Genomic DNA, 15267 nt, shown 5'->3' on the forward strand with positions numbered 1-15267 from the left:
TCTGGGGAGTGGGTGTGGTTCATGAGTCTCAGAAAGTTGATGAACAGCACCTTGGAAACCGAGGCCCAGCCAAATGAACTCCACCACCGTTGCAAACAGGTTATTTCCCAGTTTGCCATGGACAGCTTTTCATTGGCTGCCATGTCAAGTCTAGATTCATATGATTGTTTTGCTTTCCCAGCGGCCATATGGAAGTAAAGATCCTGCCATTCTAGTTTGGAGGATAAACTGAAATGGTAGATGCCAAAGGCTTGGCATAGTGACCAGTAACCACTTAATAATGGCAGCTCATCTCACTTCCTTTGTCTCTGCAGTTTACCATATTCTATCTATACTATCTATATAGTATATCTATATATCTATATCTATATATCTGTACTTCAAAACTCTTCCCCTTGTTTCTCAATCCCCACTGCCTCCTTCCCATATAACCACTGATTCCAATGCCACTGTGTATTGCCAATCCTTTTATATGAAGCTCTGATGGCCACTGATGGACCTTCCCTGAGCTTCTGACACTGTGGTATGGCCCCAATCATTTAATAGCATGTTGGGGCCTCCCTTGAAGTAGGAACATGAGTTTTGTTTTCCTACAAAGATTGTAGCTTCTCGAGTTCAGGAGCTGGGCTCCTTGCTTCTTACCCCATGCCTCACAAGGCCACCAAAGGAGCAATAGGTTTTTGAGAAGAGACCTGGAGGGCGGACAGGGTGTGTGTGGCAATGCAAAGTTGCCCAAAGTGATGGGGAAACCAGATGGGGTGCTTCTGTTTGGGGATTTCCCTGCGCCATGTTTCATGACTTGTATCAAGCCCCATGCTTTGTCAAGCAGTAATCCCACCGTCTTCTCCATTTTCCAGACTTATTTCTGCACCCGGTACTCATTTTAATTGACAAAAGTGCTATCAGACGGAGAATATTGGACTCCCAGGTCGGGATAAAGGGCCTCCCCAATGCCTTGAGATCTATAGATGACTCATGGTCTCCTAAACTGTAGTTACTCCCCACCCTGCATCAGTTCCAGTGCTGTGGGCTACCTTACTGTGGCCGGGCTTCCCTTACAGCTTCTTCCTCTCTGTGTAACATGCTCAGGCTTGGGCTATGTCTGGATCAAGACATAAAGCCAGCGAAAGAACGCGAGAGCACACCAAGGCTGGCACTGCCTTCCCTGGCAACAGCCTGTGGTTAGTGGTCTATTGTTAGAGGAGGGAGTGTGAATCTCAAGGCTGCTTCCTACCCCGCTTTCTGCAGACGTGTTTCTCTGTACCCAGCTGGGTTTCTTCTGTCCTCTTCATGGACAGATGGCCTTCTGCTCTGTGGCTTCTTTACGGAGACTAGTCCTGGATGATGTTCGTTCCTGGCTGGAGTTTGAGTGTACTTAGCCCAGGCTGACATCCCGAATCACCCAAGACTGGATGTCTCCAGAGCCTTGTCTACTCCTCACCCACTCTCCACTTGTTTCTCTGCCCAAACCAATACATCCTTGGACTCTTCCCTGCACTTTTGGAATCACCCAGCGCTGGGTGCTGGAGCAGAAGGAGTCCTAGAGACTAGTTTACTGTCTCCCTTTTTAACGGATGGGAGAGACTCTGGGCTAGGGAGGGCCTTCCTGTCCCCAGACCAATGCCTGTCCTCTGCTTGCACACTTAAAACCCATCATCTGTCCTACCTCAGCTGAGGTTCCCTTGATTAATTCTCTTTATTTGCATTAGAGTTCTTCAGAATCAACAGAATGAATACACACACACACACACACACACACACACACATTCTGTAACTTGTTGGCACAGTTTTGGAAGCTGAAAATTCCCACGAGCAGTTGTCAGCTGGAGAGCCAGAAAGTCAGTGTGGTTCCAAAGCCCAGGATGCCAGCCGGGTCCTAAGGGCTAAGAGTCAGGCATATTTGGAGCTGATGAGGACTGCTTTAGCTCAAGCAGTCAGACAGAGTGGGTGTCCTCTCTTCACTCTTTCATTTTATCAGGGTGTTAGCACATTGGATGATACCCACCCACACTGAGAAGGCAATCACCTTTACACAGTCCTCAGATTCCAATGCTAATCTCTTTCAGAAGTGCCCTCATAGACGCACTCAGAAGAAATGCTTGTCTAGACATCTATCTTGGTATCCTCTGATCAATCCAATTAATTTGACACATGAAATTAATGATCACAATCTTGCATTCTTTAATAGATGGGTGGCCCGTGCTGTGTTAATTGACATTTTTTTTCTGCTCCACGAGCTCCTTGATAGTATTTCAGTGTGTTCTTTATCATCCCCATTAACCTGGCAGCTTCATCCACCATTTTAAGTGCCTTGGAGGCAAAGGCTGTTGTCAGCATCTTCGTCTGGATCCTCACTCTATGTCCACCCCAGGGCTACAGGCTCCTGGATGTCCACAGTCTAGCAGGTGGGCAGCATATCTTGACAACCAAGTCATAAATCCTCCTTGTCTGAGGCTTGGGTAAGACTTTAGGGAAGAGAATGTTCCCTGAATGCTCTACTTGGGTCAATTTAGGGGTCAGGACTCTCCCTTGCTTTGGAGAGACTGGCTGGACAGGATGTGAATGTCCTTGATTTTTGCATGGTCAGGTCACTTGTTTGGGGTCACACAGTGACACATTCATTGCCAAACCTGCCCATTTCACCAGGGCCCCTTGGGATTTTGTCAAGTCAGTCTTTGTCCTTTGTACTTTCTTGCTCAACTCATGTAGAGTTCTAGAATTCTCAGGCAAGAGGAGTAACCTATGGTGAGGCAAGTGGAGGGTTATGTCATTCATACTAAAACAGGACACATGAGTCTCAGGGGCACTAAATAGTTTCCACACTGACTGTGGTCACCCCTTTCAGTAGTTCACAAAGTTCAGAGGTCCTTGCAAATGTTTAGGTTTCTGCTACTTTAGTTTTATCCTAGCCCCTCACCTTACTATCTACCCAAGGGGAGGCTTCTGCCTCCTCCATACTCATTCCTATCACTCATAAAAGCTAGAGGTTCCATGGCCAAAGTACCATGGAAATTGACATTCTGGCCATTATTTCATCAAAGGTCAAGGCTCTCCAGAACTTGGAAGGAGGCCAGAGGCGTTGCTGTTGGTAGAAAGTGCCACTTTCTGGGATACGGGCTTCTGACTCAAGAACCTTGGGTATCACCTTGTCTAACCTATGATTTTTTTTTTTATAAGAGTGAATCTAAAGTGTGTAGTGTCGTTAGTGCTCAGTGCCCTTCCCCTTCAGTGTTGAGCCCCAAGCCTTCCTTTCTTTTTAAGTTAGGGGTGACAGGTTTATATCAGCAGCAATCATCAACCTATCAATGGGATCTACTTGGTGGTGACTGGATTTGGCCCGATCACACCACAGTGTGGCTGCTTGGGTCCTTGTAGAAAATGCCTCAGTTTCTACCATTCCCTTAGAGATTGCTTTTTGCCTGACTAAAAGGGACCTGGAGACTCCTGGTTGGAGGTCACTGGGTCATTCTGAGGTGGGGGTTAGGGCCCGGGGGCTGGTACTGCTGTGGGAAGTCCTTGCCTCTTGTAGGTCCAGCCTTAATGTCTGACATCCCAGCACAAACAGCTCCTGCACAAAGTGGATATCAGAGCTCCTACTGTGAGGAGTAAATAATGAGGCTAGTTTTGCCAAAGAGAATGAGATACCACATCCTGTCTGCCTGTTACTATTCATTGGAGTGCGCCCTTAGAAAACTGAATGTAACACAAACCAGGGCATTTTTGGAAATTGTATGTCCTCTAGCAACTTTGTGTGAATTTCTATACAAGCACTGTTTTATTAATTATATAAAATATAAAAGTAGAAAAAAAAGAGTGAATATTATGGTAGTGGTAGAGCTGGGAATAGACCGAGCCACAGACTTTCTGGCATTCTTTAGAGAACCCAGAGCCTCCTGAATTTGGCTGCATTGAGTTCAAGTTATAAGAAAGCAGAATAGACACATCGCGGTAGGTATTAGGGACAGGTGACTTTCTGTGGACCACTTATTTCCTGCATCTCCTCCTTACCAGGGTCCCAGTCAGAGTCAAGATGTTTCATGGGCAGCCCTAGATCTTCCTAGGCTAGAGAATGGTGATAAGAGAAAAGGAGAACTTATCCTCATTTGTACACCTGATTTTGCTTTTCACTGAGGCATTGGCTCCCCCGATAACAGCTATGGACTTTATCTTGTTGACTACAGAATGGGGAGAGTTGTGAAAATTATCTACTGCTCTAGGGTCATCAATGTGATAAAGGTTTAGTTCTTCAGACAGAAGGTAGGAGGAAGGAATTCTCCAAGAAGAGGAGAATCCCCTCATGAGGATGGGGAAACCAGTGTGCCAAAATTCATAGTGGATGGCTGGTAATGACGGCGAGTTATGACCCACAAGTGTCAGCCTTACATCTTCTTGCTACCTGAGATTTTGTTCGTGAGTTTTCCCACTACAACTGCGTGATATACAGGCTGAGTTTATCACAGTTTTGCAAAGAGGAAATGGAAACCTAAAGTAACTTTTCCAGTGTCAAGTTAGTGAGTGGCAGAGTTGAGCGTCACATCTAGGTATCCTGCCTCAAGCTTGTACTGAGCTCTGTTGCAAGGTGGATGAAGCTTCCCTCCTGCCTTCCCAAAGGAAGAGGCTGCATGGCCTGCAGAAAGGATGCTGTTTATGAAGCAGAGAAGCACAAGAACAAGAGAGAAAGTTGGAGCGCTTCTGGAGTACAGGAGCAGCAAGGATTGGAGGGAAATCAATTGCTTATTTCTCCCTGCCAAGCTGCTTGTTCCCTGTTGTCTATTGACTAAGTGTTTTGTGTTTTTTTTCTTCCCTCCAGTGTTGCCCTTTCCAGTTTATGCCAGCTTGTAGATGACCCCACTATATCCCAGTCAGTATTTCTACAAGGGAACAGGCACATTTTGGGAGCTGCAATTCTTTATTGTTATTTTTTTTCACTTAGAATACAAAGTAATGGGTTTCAACACAACATCTTCTCATGTGTGTAACAAAGCAAGGGCATACTTTGTTCTCATTTGTTTCCTCCAATAGCCTTCCTCTTTACACCCTTCCCGCCTTTCAGCAGGTAGAGCACAGTTCTTAAGGGCTTCAGTCAGTATAGTATGGGGACAGACGAAAGCATAGCTGAAGTTCAAGCTCTCATCTCCCCATTCTCCTAGTCTATTTCTTTTGATCTCAATACAACTAAAGCATTAAGATGGCTTTGATGTACTGGCTCTTTCCAAGGCCCTGTACCTAATACATACCTTACCTATCACCCCTAAAGAGAGCTTTTCCTCTAACTGCATATACCATAGTGACCCATTAAATCTGGCTGCTCCTCCCCCAACCCCACCTGCTTAGCCGTGTATCACAACCCCACAAGTCTCTGAGAAAGACTGTTGATTCCTCCGCTTTGGAGCCCTCCCACACAGTCAGAACCTTGATTGAGGGTGTGATTCAACTCGAAGTAGCTGGGTTAAGTTTTTGTAAAGAGGTTGCCATGTGTGCACTTTTGCAGACCTCAAAGCCACCAAAACGTGGGGAGCTTAGTGCGCTTTTTGTAACGATGACTACATCTCCTCTTCACAGAGAAGAACTTACACATACCAACATGGTTCAAGGTGGATCGAGAGAGCACTCATACCAATTGGTGTGGTCTCTCACATCCATGTGGACGTGCATGTGTGTAGACATACATGGGCTCTGTTCTGCTTGCAGAGTTAGTCACCTGTTACAATCATTCTTTGGGGCCAGAGATACCCAATTTGTTCCCAGGCTCTACAAGACTGAACTTCCAGACACCCACAAATGCCCAAGATTGTATTTGCCTGGCTATGAGATTTCTTACTATAAGAACCCTGGCTCAGTTGGGCAGGGGAGGATGGAGAGACTTCTGGAAGTTATGAGGGTGAGGGAGGGATGGTAGGGTGGAAAGGTAGATAGACTACTTGTATGCCTTTCCTCCATCAGCCTTCTTCCTGGCCATGGCTATTTATTTATGCTAATGGTCTTTGCCAAGGTAAGTCCAGGTAGTTGAACAAAAGAAAGTGTGCATTCTTAAAGCCTGAGGTGCTTTAAGAATATCCTTGTGTAGAAGTTGCTGTGGGTCGCAGATTACAACAAGAGTGAAAGGCCTCAGAAAGTCAGCTTCCTGCCACTTATTTCCAGAAGACACATCGTTATTCTTTTTTTTTTTGTTGTTGTTTTTTGCTTTTTCTTGATACTTGTGGGTCCTCTTTTCTCCCCAGATCCGCACGCTCCTCGTCTCTAATAATCTTATAGACAGTATACCAACATGGTTCTGGAGGGAACTTGTTTTTGATTCAATGGTCCAGGAAAGATGAATTCCTGTTTATAGGCATACAGTCCCAAGTCCAGGTGGCTCAGAGACAGGGGCGAACAGTGCAGTCCAAATCAGGTATCTGTGCTGTGGTAAGCCACAACCAAGGACCAGTACCATGTGGCTGCCTGGGTCACAGTGGGAATGCACGAGAAAACAATATCCCAAGTCAAATATCTTGTCCTTCCTGAAGACTCCTGAGCAGTCCCTGTAGAGGAAGACCTCCCTAACTCCACACAGCACCTTATTTCCTGCTCTTGGCGCTCACTGCTTACTGCCCTGTGCTAGAGTTGCTTCTGTAAACATCCCGTTTCCCGCCTGTCTGCAAGCTACGTTGTTCTCCTCCTGTATCTTACAGCTTCTGTCAGAGGAACTGGAAAAACACCTAAAAAGGATCTGGTCAAAATGGTCTCTAAAGAAATTTTCAGGAAACATAAGCAACTCGTGAATTATGTTTCTTAAATAGATTTCCTATCTACTTATTTACTTTTTCAGTGTGTGTGTGTGTGTGTGTGTGTGTGTGTGTGTGTGTGCACTTGTTCATATGTCCTAACTATATTGAAATAATTGTTGTCACCTGTGATTCTCCTACTGAACATTAGAAGCCGGTCTTCCCTTTGATCTGCACCCAAGTGTCTCATGGCTTTTCCTCACCGCATGCCTCTCCCTCAGACTTTGCAAGATCTGGTAAGCTAGTGTTCTACCATCCACTTCTACATATCAGGAAGCATTATTTCTGCTGAGGATTTGACACTCAACATGACAAAAAAAATAATGCCCTTACCCCATGGAGCTTCCAGTCTAGCGATGGAAGCTGTCAGTCAAACAAGGGCTGCTACAAACTGGACTTTATGCTGGGCGCTGAAGCTAGTGATGCAAAAGTCTCCATCATGGTCCTGGGAGAGCTAAGTGCCCCTGGGGGAGGGGCACAGGTAGATGGGGAGATGCACTGTTGTACAAGAGCACAGTGTTCTGGGATGTAGGAGAAGTGCTGGAGTGATGTCCCAGTAGAGGAAAGGGGTAGCCAAAGGAGGCTTGTCTCAGAGCAGTGACATGTGACTGTACCTACAGGACAAGGAGGAATGTGCCAGGGAGAGTGATTGTGTGTGTGTGTGTGTGTGTGTGTGTGTGTGTGTGTGTGTGTGTGTGTGTGAAGGGGAAAGTTGATGATTAGACCCTTTCAGACAGAGTAGTTTGTCTTGAAGTAGAGTTTGAGGATGAAAATGGGCTTGACATGTTTGGGGCACAAGGACTGAGAGGGAAATGAAGGGGAGATTGGATCTTCCTGATATTATGTACGGAGTCCAAGAGTAATAATAAATAAAAACAAATATAAACAAATATAAGCATGATGGGTGAGTGCCCAGAGCTGGCTGCTCTGGGGTCAGCTAGGCACCAGGACTAGGCTGAACCTAGGAAACAACACTCTGGCCAGGACCGTATTCTAGAAAGCTATAATATGAGGCATTACTTAAGGCGAGTAGTAGTTGCTTCCTATGGCTTTCAGACAGATGGCAGATAAGGTGCTGGTGAAATTTTCACTCCCAAATTGCAACCTTCTTCAGAGAGCACTGGGTCTTTTGTCCCCTTGTGAGTTAAGTGGGATTTAAAAAAAAAAAAAAAACCAAATCGCAGTTTAAGAAATTGAATTTAAGAAAGTCTGCTAATTGGTAGTGTGAAGGTCAGCAGGAATGGGCCATTAGACTTCATGCCTTTGAATTCTAAGCCTGTGGTCTGTTAGCCGATGATATGATGAGGAACAGAAATAAGGAGTTTCTAGAGATTGTTCCTACAAGATGTTCCTCATGAGTCTACTCTCCATTTCTTCATGTACCTGGGAAGGGGTGGACTGGAGCCCCTTCCTGGGAACCTTCCTGGCCAGAGTCTAGACCATTCATTCTGGTTCCTTCTTAGCTTTCTAGCTGTAACCGCGTCCCCTACCCACTCAGCGTCCATTCCTGCTGACTCACATCTAGCAGATGCTCCCCTTTTCCATGTCTCTCAAATATAGATCACTCTTTCAGAGCAGATACCAAAGCCGTTGTCTCTGTGCAGGTTCCCAGCACTCCTCCCAGCCAGACCTTAGAGCCCTCTAACCTACATGTGTCCTGCACTCAAGAGTGACTTCTGTCTTTCATCCTACATCACATTATGATCTCAGAGCATGACTGTTACATGCTCTTTAGCAAGCAGACTGCATGTCTGGAGCTCAGGCTGAGAATGTGGTCATTGCTATACCCCCTGATTACCTGTAGCAATGACTAACACAGCGAAGTCTCCAGCATATGTCACTGTTTAGTGAGAGAGGGCTCATCTGGACATCTTGTCTACCGGGGTTGGATAAGATGAAGATGGCTTTGGGAAGAATTCCAGTAAGCAGAAAATGGGGAAGGACATTTTGAGTAGAATGCTGAGAGTCTATGGTACAAAGGAATGGTAGGAGAAGGCAAGGACAAACGGGGGGTTTGGAGGGAGGACGGGTAAAGATGGAGACGGCGTAGTAAGTGCTGAGATGATGCCATCTCCTTCTGTCATTTCACTACTCAAAAACCCGGTGAGGATGAGAAAGAAAAGGAAACTGAGGCTCAGGGTTTTACTATATACTCCAGGATTGTGGTCTTGAACTCACAATCTTCCTGTCTGCCTCCAGAGTTCTGAGACGATAGGCATATGCCATCACAACAGGCGCTGAAAATTGCTTGAGTGTAAAAGGGAGCTGGGGATGCCAGGAACTCAGAGTTGGGTGTCTTCCAGGTCCCTGTCCCAGTAGAGGCTTTGACCCAGAGGCTGTGTGTAGGAGTCCCCATCTTTCAGAATTAGTGGTGTGGTTAGAGCAGCAACGTGACTCTCTGTGGACGGAAGAAGGTAGGTCGGATATGAGAGTCTCCCTCCGTGAACGTGAATGCGTGTGCGTCATCTGACTCCTAGCCTGGCTCTTTACTCTCAAAAACAAGTGACTTCTGTTCCTGTCAGCATGTTGGCTGGCCCACAACAAAGAGAGTAAGGTGAATTGGGCTGAACTGCTGGGCCCACTGGAGGCTCCCAGGGCCTTCCAGGGCAGCCTAGGTTGGGACAGAGCAGAAAAAGCATTATTCCTCCAAGGACTGACAGAGTATAAAGCACTACTTCCTGAAAACTGCCAGAGAACAGAAGAGCCATCCTGCATGAGTTTTTAAGGTTGTGGTAATCTAGTTCAGGGATCTCTGAGGAAGTGAATTGCTACCTGGATGGACTTTGAAATAACCTGAAACTTAAAACAACAACAACAACAACAACAACAACAACAACAAACCCAAAAACTAATGTTCAGGCCTTATCTTATATACTAATTTTCTTTATAGGGAGTGGTCTCTGGGAATCTGTATAAAGCTCCCTAGGGATTTTGGAACAATTAATCTGGCATCACTCCAGGGAATGGGGATTTGAAACTGGTCACTAATGAGAGAGAAAATCATTCCAGCTCAGACCCTGTTCTTCCTTTGCTTGTTAGCTCCCTGCCTCCCTGACCCCACACATACCGCTTCCCTTCTCCACTGTAAAGGCAGGGAGTCCAGACTACTTCTTCTCTTATTTCTCTTTTCCGGGGGTGCGTGGGAGCTCCAGTCAGGGTCTTATTATGCAGCACTGGCTGTCCTGGGACTCACTATGTAGACCAGGCTAGCCTCGAACTCACAGAGATCCCTGTGCCTCAGCCTCCTGAGTGTTGGGATTAAAGGTGTGCTACCACTATGCCCAGCCCTTATTTCTCTTTGGAGGGCAACATTCAAGGATATCTAAATATGAGTTATTAGACACTAACACTTGCCAAATTTGCATTTGATAGCTATAAGCTAGCATAGATACAGGTTATAGCTCTCAGACCTTGAGAACAGAGTTGGATGATGTCTGTCCAGGCCACAGATGAGAGTCTCTGTTCTGGGAGTCAGGGAGACTGGTAAATTCTGGGGTCTTTTTCAGCACAGACCATTCCTAGCCTCAGTGTTACGCTTCCTTGATTATTTTTTCAGTTCTTTCTTTCTTCCTTTGTTCCTTTCCTTCTTTCCCTCCCTCCCTCCCTCCCTCCCTCCCTCCCTCCCTCCCTCCCTCCCTTCCTTCCTTCCTTCTTTTGAGACAGGGTCTCTCTACATAGTCCTGCCTGTTTTGGCATTAGTTCTGTAGACCAGGCTGGCCCCAAACTCATGGAGATCCTCCTGCCTCTGCCTCTTGAACAAATACTGGGATTAAAAGCATGTACCACCACACTGTCTAATTGATTTTCGTCAGTTTTCTGCATCTCTCCAGGTTCGCTACCCGCGGGTAACCCCCAGGTTAGGTGCTCTGGAATAATTTGTGTAGTGAAAAGCCGAAAGTAACCAGACATGGAAGGAATCAGTGTCTGAAGTCTCCTTTTGTTCACTGTTTGAGTCATAGCTCGCGTCTTTGCTCTCAACAACAAGCTTTTACTGATGTCAACATCCTTCCAGACGTAAGGGAAGCCCCGTAAGATGAAGATTTGGCACTGGAACATGTCCTGACCAAAGAAGCCTGAGATGCCAGACAGCAACCTGCAAATACCTGGCTCACCCAGCACCCCGCAAACTCCTGGTTCAGATTTTTTTTAAAAAAAATGTGTTTGTCTGGGCTGGAGAAGACAATGGGCTGACTCTGAATTTTCAATCTAATATTCTTTATTAGTTCAGGCTCTGAAGTTCAAGTTCTCAGATGTTGCAGCTTTGCCTTTCAGGGAATGAAGGGTGGGTGTGTGGCTAGTGATGGGAATCTGAGGGGAGTACTCCTGGGAAGGAGAACCCATTGCTCCCGTTCCTCCAGATTCCTTCAAAGATCCCCTTGTTCCTTTGGGTCTTTTATGGACACTTTTGTGATCATCCAAGCATGGGGTGACCTGCCCACGCCTGTTGTAGTTTTGTTCATTCAGATTGTCATTTTTGTTCCTGTTAGCGTGGGCTAGCCCATGTGCACCTGTACAACTCACCAAGTTCTTTATCAGCTACGTATTTCCGATTGCTTTCAGTTAATAGCGTTAGGGGTGTGTGTGTGTGTGTGTGTGTGTGTGTGTGTGTGTGTGTGTGTGAGCTCTGCCTTCTCAAGGAGACTTTAGGTACATCAAGGATAAGAACACATTCCTATCTGGCCACTTCTCTGTATATTTTTCTTGAATGGCAGCTTGTATCAGACTTTGGTCTAGGTCTCTTTATTTATCATTTTTCTTTATTCTTGAGAATTTTACACGTTTACAATGAGATGTTATCATAATAACCCCCATTTCCTATCTTCAACTCCTCCTATAACCTTCCCCAACACCACTACTTACTCCCCTCCTCCTCTTCCTCTTTCTCCCCCTCCTCCCAGTCCCCATCCTCCTCCTCCTCTTTGTCCTCCTCCTTCAACTCAGTAAGCCCAATTCGTACTGCCCATAAGTGCCTGGGTGTGGGCCATCCTCTGGAGCACAGGAAGCCTGTCAGTGGTCATACTCTAAAAACGTGATTCTTTCTTCCCTACCAACTATCAGTTACCAAAAGCTCCTTAGTGAGAGGTGAGTCCTTGAGAGCACCTCCCCCATCTCTGGTGGAATTTTGGTTTGATTTGAGTTCGTAAGTGCGATTGCTATGTCATGTCCAGAAGACAGCATTCTGCAGACATCCTCCCCATATTTGACTCAAATTCTTTCTACCTCCTTTCCCACAGTGTTCTCTGAACCCTGGTGAGATATAGGGAAAGGCTGATATAGATGTCCTATTAGGACTTACCCTCAGCACTTTGACCAATTATACATCTCTGCATCGATTGCTGACCACTGCATAAAGAAGCTCCTATTACCAATGTTGAGATCACTCAAGCCCTTTCTTCCCTAGCAGCCTGCACAGCACCTGCTGGCACTATGAGAACTAGTCAGCAAGGCAGAAGCTCCATGTCCTGCAGCCCAAGTGTGTGGTATCTTCAGTGATAAAAACCTTGCTATGTCTTCTTTATATGTGTGTAGGAATCAGGTAATAGGTTTTAGGAGGGCCATGCAGGGCTGTTTGTGGGAGCCTACAGAGGCTTCCTAGTGAGAACTTATTCAGGGCCAGAGAATCTGAGCTTGCTTTACCCAGCAGGACTGCTTAATAGATGATTTGGCCACAAGTGTGTTTTCCAGGTGTTTGGAAGGGTCTATACTTGGCTGTAGAGTGTGCTTTGATCTTGCGAGGGGGAGGTCTTTTGCCTCTCCACTTGGTATATTATAAAAAGCCCTCTTCAATAAGGGATGAGGCCGTTGGGTATTGGCCCAGGCCCTCCCAAAGCTATCCTGTGTTTCTGTCCTTCTCATCAGCTAGGTCTCTCTTTCTATCTAATATTTTATCTCTCTCTTCTCCTCCTAAGAACCCTTTGAAAAGTGAGAGCTGGCCTCCCACAGCTGGTGGGATGGCTCAGTGGATAAAGGAGCTTGCCACCAAGCCTGAGTTTCATCTGTGAACGCACATAGTGGAAGGAAAGAGCCAACTTTTTCAAGTTGTCTTCTGACCTATAAACCCATGCCATAGCATTTGTGTATGCGTGTACAGACACGCACATGCGTGTGTGTGCATGTGCATGCATGAATACACACACACCAAGTAAAATGTAAAAAAAGAAAATGCCAATGAAGAGGCGTTAATATGACTAAGAAAATCATTTATCAGGAAGAGGAACGACTACTTATTTTTGTTTAGCTGAAGGTATCATATACTACCATATACTGGAAACTTTTTACTTGTCTGAGTAGAAAATAATATATTACAAAAGTGACAATCCAAGCAGAAGGAAATTTTATTAGGTCAAAATACGAGGTTACTGAATTAAGGTTTAAAATGAAATCATGACTCACCAATGGACATGGGAGCAAACCAACCACATGAGTAAAAAACAAACTGAAGATAGAGTTCTTAGAACACTAAATCAAAAGATAAAGAAATGAAAATGACAGATATTGAAGAGACACCCCACAAATAACGGTTCCTAAAATTAATTTGCAGAATTACGTGAAGCAAAAAGCTTTGTGCAGAAAATGTATTCACTTGAAGAAAAATCTTTTAAAAAGAAATGAATCTCTCTCTCTCTCTCTCATTCTCTCTCTCTCTCTCTCTCTCTCTCTCTCTCTGTCTGTCTGTCTTAACCAAAAACTGGGTTGTGTCCAGCCCAAACTAGCTGATAGACAGAAACTAAGTTCAAGGGATCACCAGAAACCTGTCTCCCGGTCTCTGGCTTCCCCACTGGTTTGACTGGCTTCATACATGGGTAGCAGATTCCCACAGGGAACCAGTGTCTCTGGGTTCATGCTCTTCTAGCTCCAGAGGGGAACAGAGACTTTCTGTTCTGCTTACTTGAAACTTGTGTTCATCTTCATTGATGGTCCCAGTTTCGTTTTTGTTGTTATTATAAGATCCTGATAAAAGGCAGTGTGAGGAAGAACCAGTTCATTTTAGCTCGCTCTGTCATAATCCACCATTGTGGGGCAGTTACAGCAGCAGGAGTTTGAAGTAGCTAGTTACATCACACATGTCGTCAAGAGCAGAGGAAAAGGAATACATGCACGTTCACTTGCTTGCTTATGCTCGACTTGATTTCTCTACTCTTACACAGTTCAGGACCCCCCTGCCTAAGGAATGGTGCTGCCCACAGTAGGCTGGGTCTTCCCACATCAAAGCAAAGACAGTTCCTCACAGATATGTTCACAGGCAGACCCAATGCTGACAATCCCTCACTCAGACTCTCTTATCATGTAACCTAGGTTGTGTCAATGATGATGAAAGCCAATTGCTACACCGACCTCGACTAGCCACATCCCAACCCCTGTATCAGTCTACATGTGACTGAGAATGCTCTTGCCTCAAATGCATTGGCACCAGGAGTGAGGGGTGGGTTAGCTCTATCCATGCTCGTGTGGGCTATAAGTCGGAGAGAAACAGCTTCTCAGAGGAAAGTGAGGCCACCGACTCCAGAAGGAAGGAGAATGGAGGCTGGGTGGACAGATAACAGCATGTCGGGCAGGTTAATAGAAGATCTACTTTTAGACTATCCAGGTAGAACTTTTAAATCTAAAAGAGTTAAAAAAAAAAAAAGCCTATAAAGTTCATAGGTATATATACTTTTCTTATATTTATTTATTTATTTATTTATTTATTTATTTATTTATTTATTTAATTTCCTGACTGTACTTCCCCTCCCTCCTTTCCTCCTAATCCCTCCCCTCCCATCCTATGCCCCACATCCTCTCATCCTCTTCTGTTTCTCTTCAGAAAAGGGCAGGCCTCCCATGGATATTTACCAGCCATGGTATATCAAGTTGCAGTGAGACTAGGCATCTCTTCTTCTGTTAAGGCTGGATGAGGTAACCCAGTAGAGGGAAGGGTCCCAAAAGCAGCCAGCAGAGACAGAGACAGCCCCTGCTCCCACTGTTAGAAGTCCCACAGCAAGACCAAGCTACACAACTGTCACATATATGCAGAGAGTCCAGGTCAGTCCCACGCAGGCTTCTTGGTTGTCGGTTCAGTCTCTGTGAATCCCTGTGAGCCCAGGTTAGTTGATTCTGTGGGTTTTCTTGTGGTGTCCTTGACAACTTTGGATCCTACAGTTCTTCCCCCTCTTTTGCAGGATCCCCTGAGTACTATCTAATGTAGGTCTCTGCATCTGTTACCATTAGTTGCTGGATGAAGCCTCTCTGATGACCATTGAGCTAAGCACCAATCTATGAGTATAACAGACTGCCATTAGGAATCATTTCATTGATGCCCCCCCCCCCAGTCTTGTTTGGTTCTTTTCTAGGTATCTGTGCTATCCAGATTCTAGGTCCTGGCCCTCCAGGCAATGTCAGGGGTGGGCTCCCTTTCATAGTGTGGGTCTCAAGCTGGACCAGTCATTCGTTGGCCACTCCCACAATTGCTGTGCCATCTTTACCCCAGCACATCTTGTAGGCATGACAAATTGTAGATTAAAGG

This window comes from Onychomys torridus, chromosome 11 (genome assembly GCF_903995425.1).
Source record: "Onychomys torridus chromosome 11, mOncTor1.1, whole genome shotgun sequence".
Lineage (NCBI taxonomy): Eukaryota > Metazoa > Chordata > Mammalia > Rodentia > Cricetidae > Onychomys > Onychomys torridus.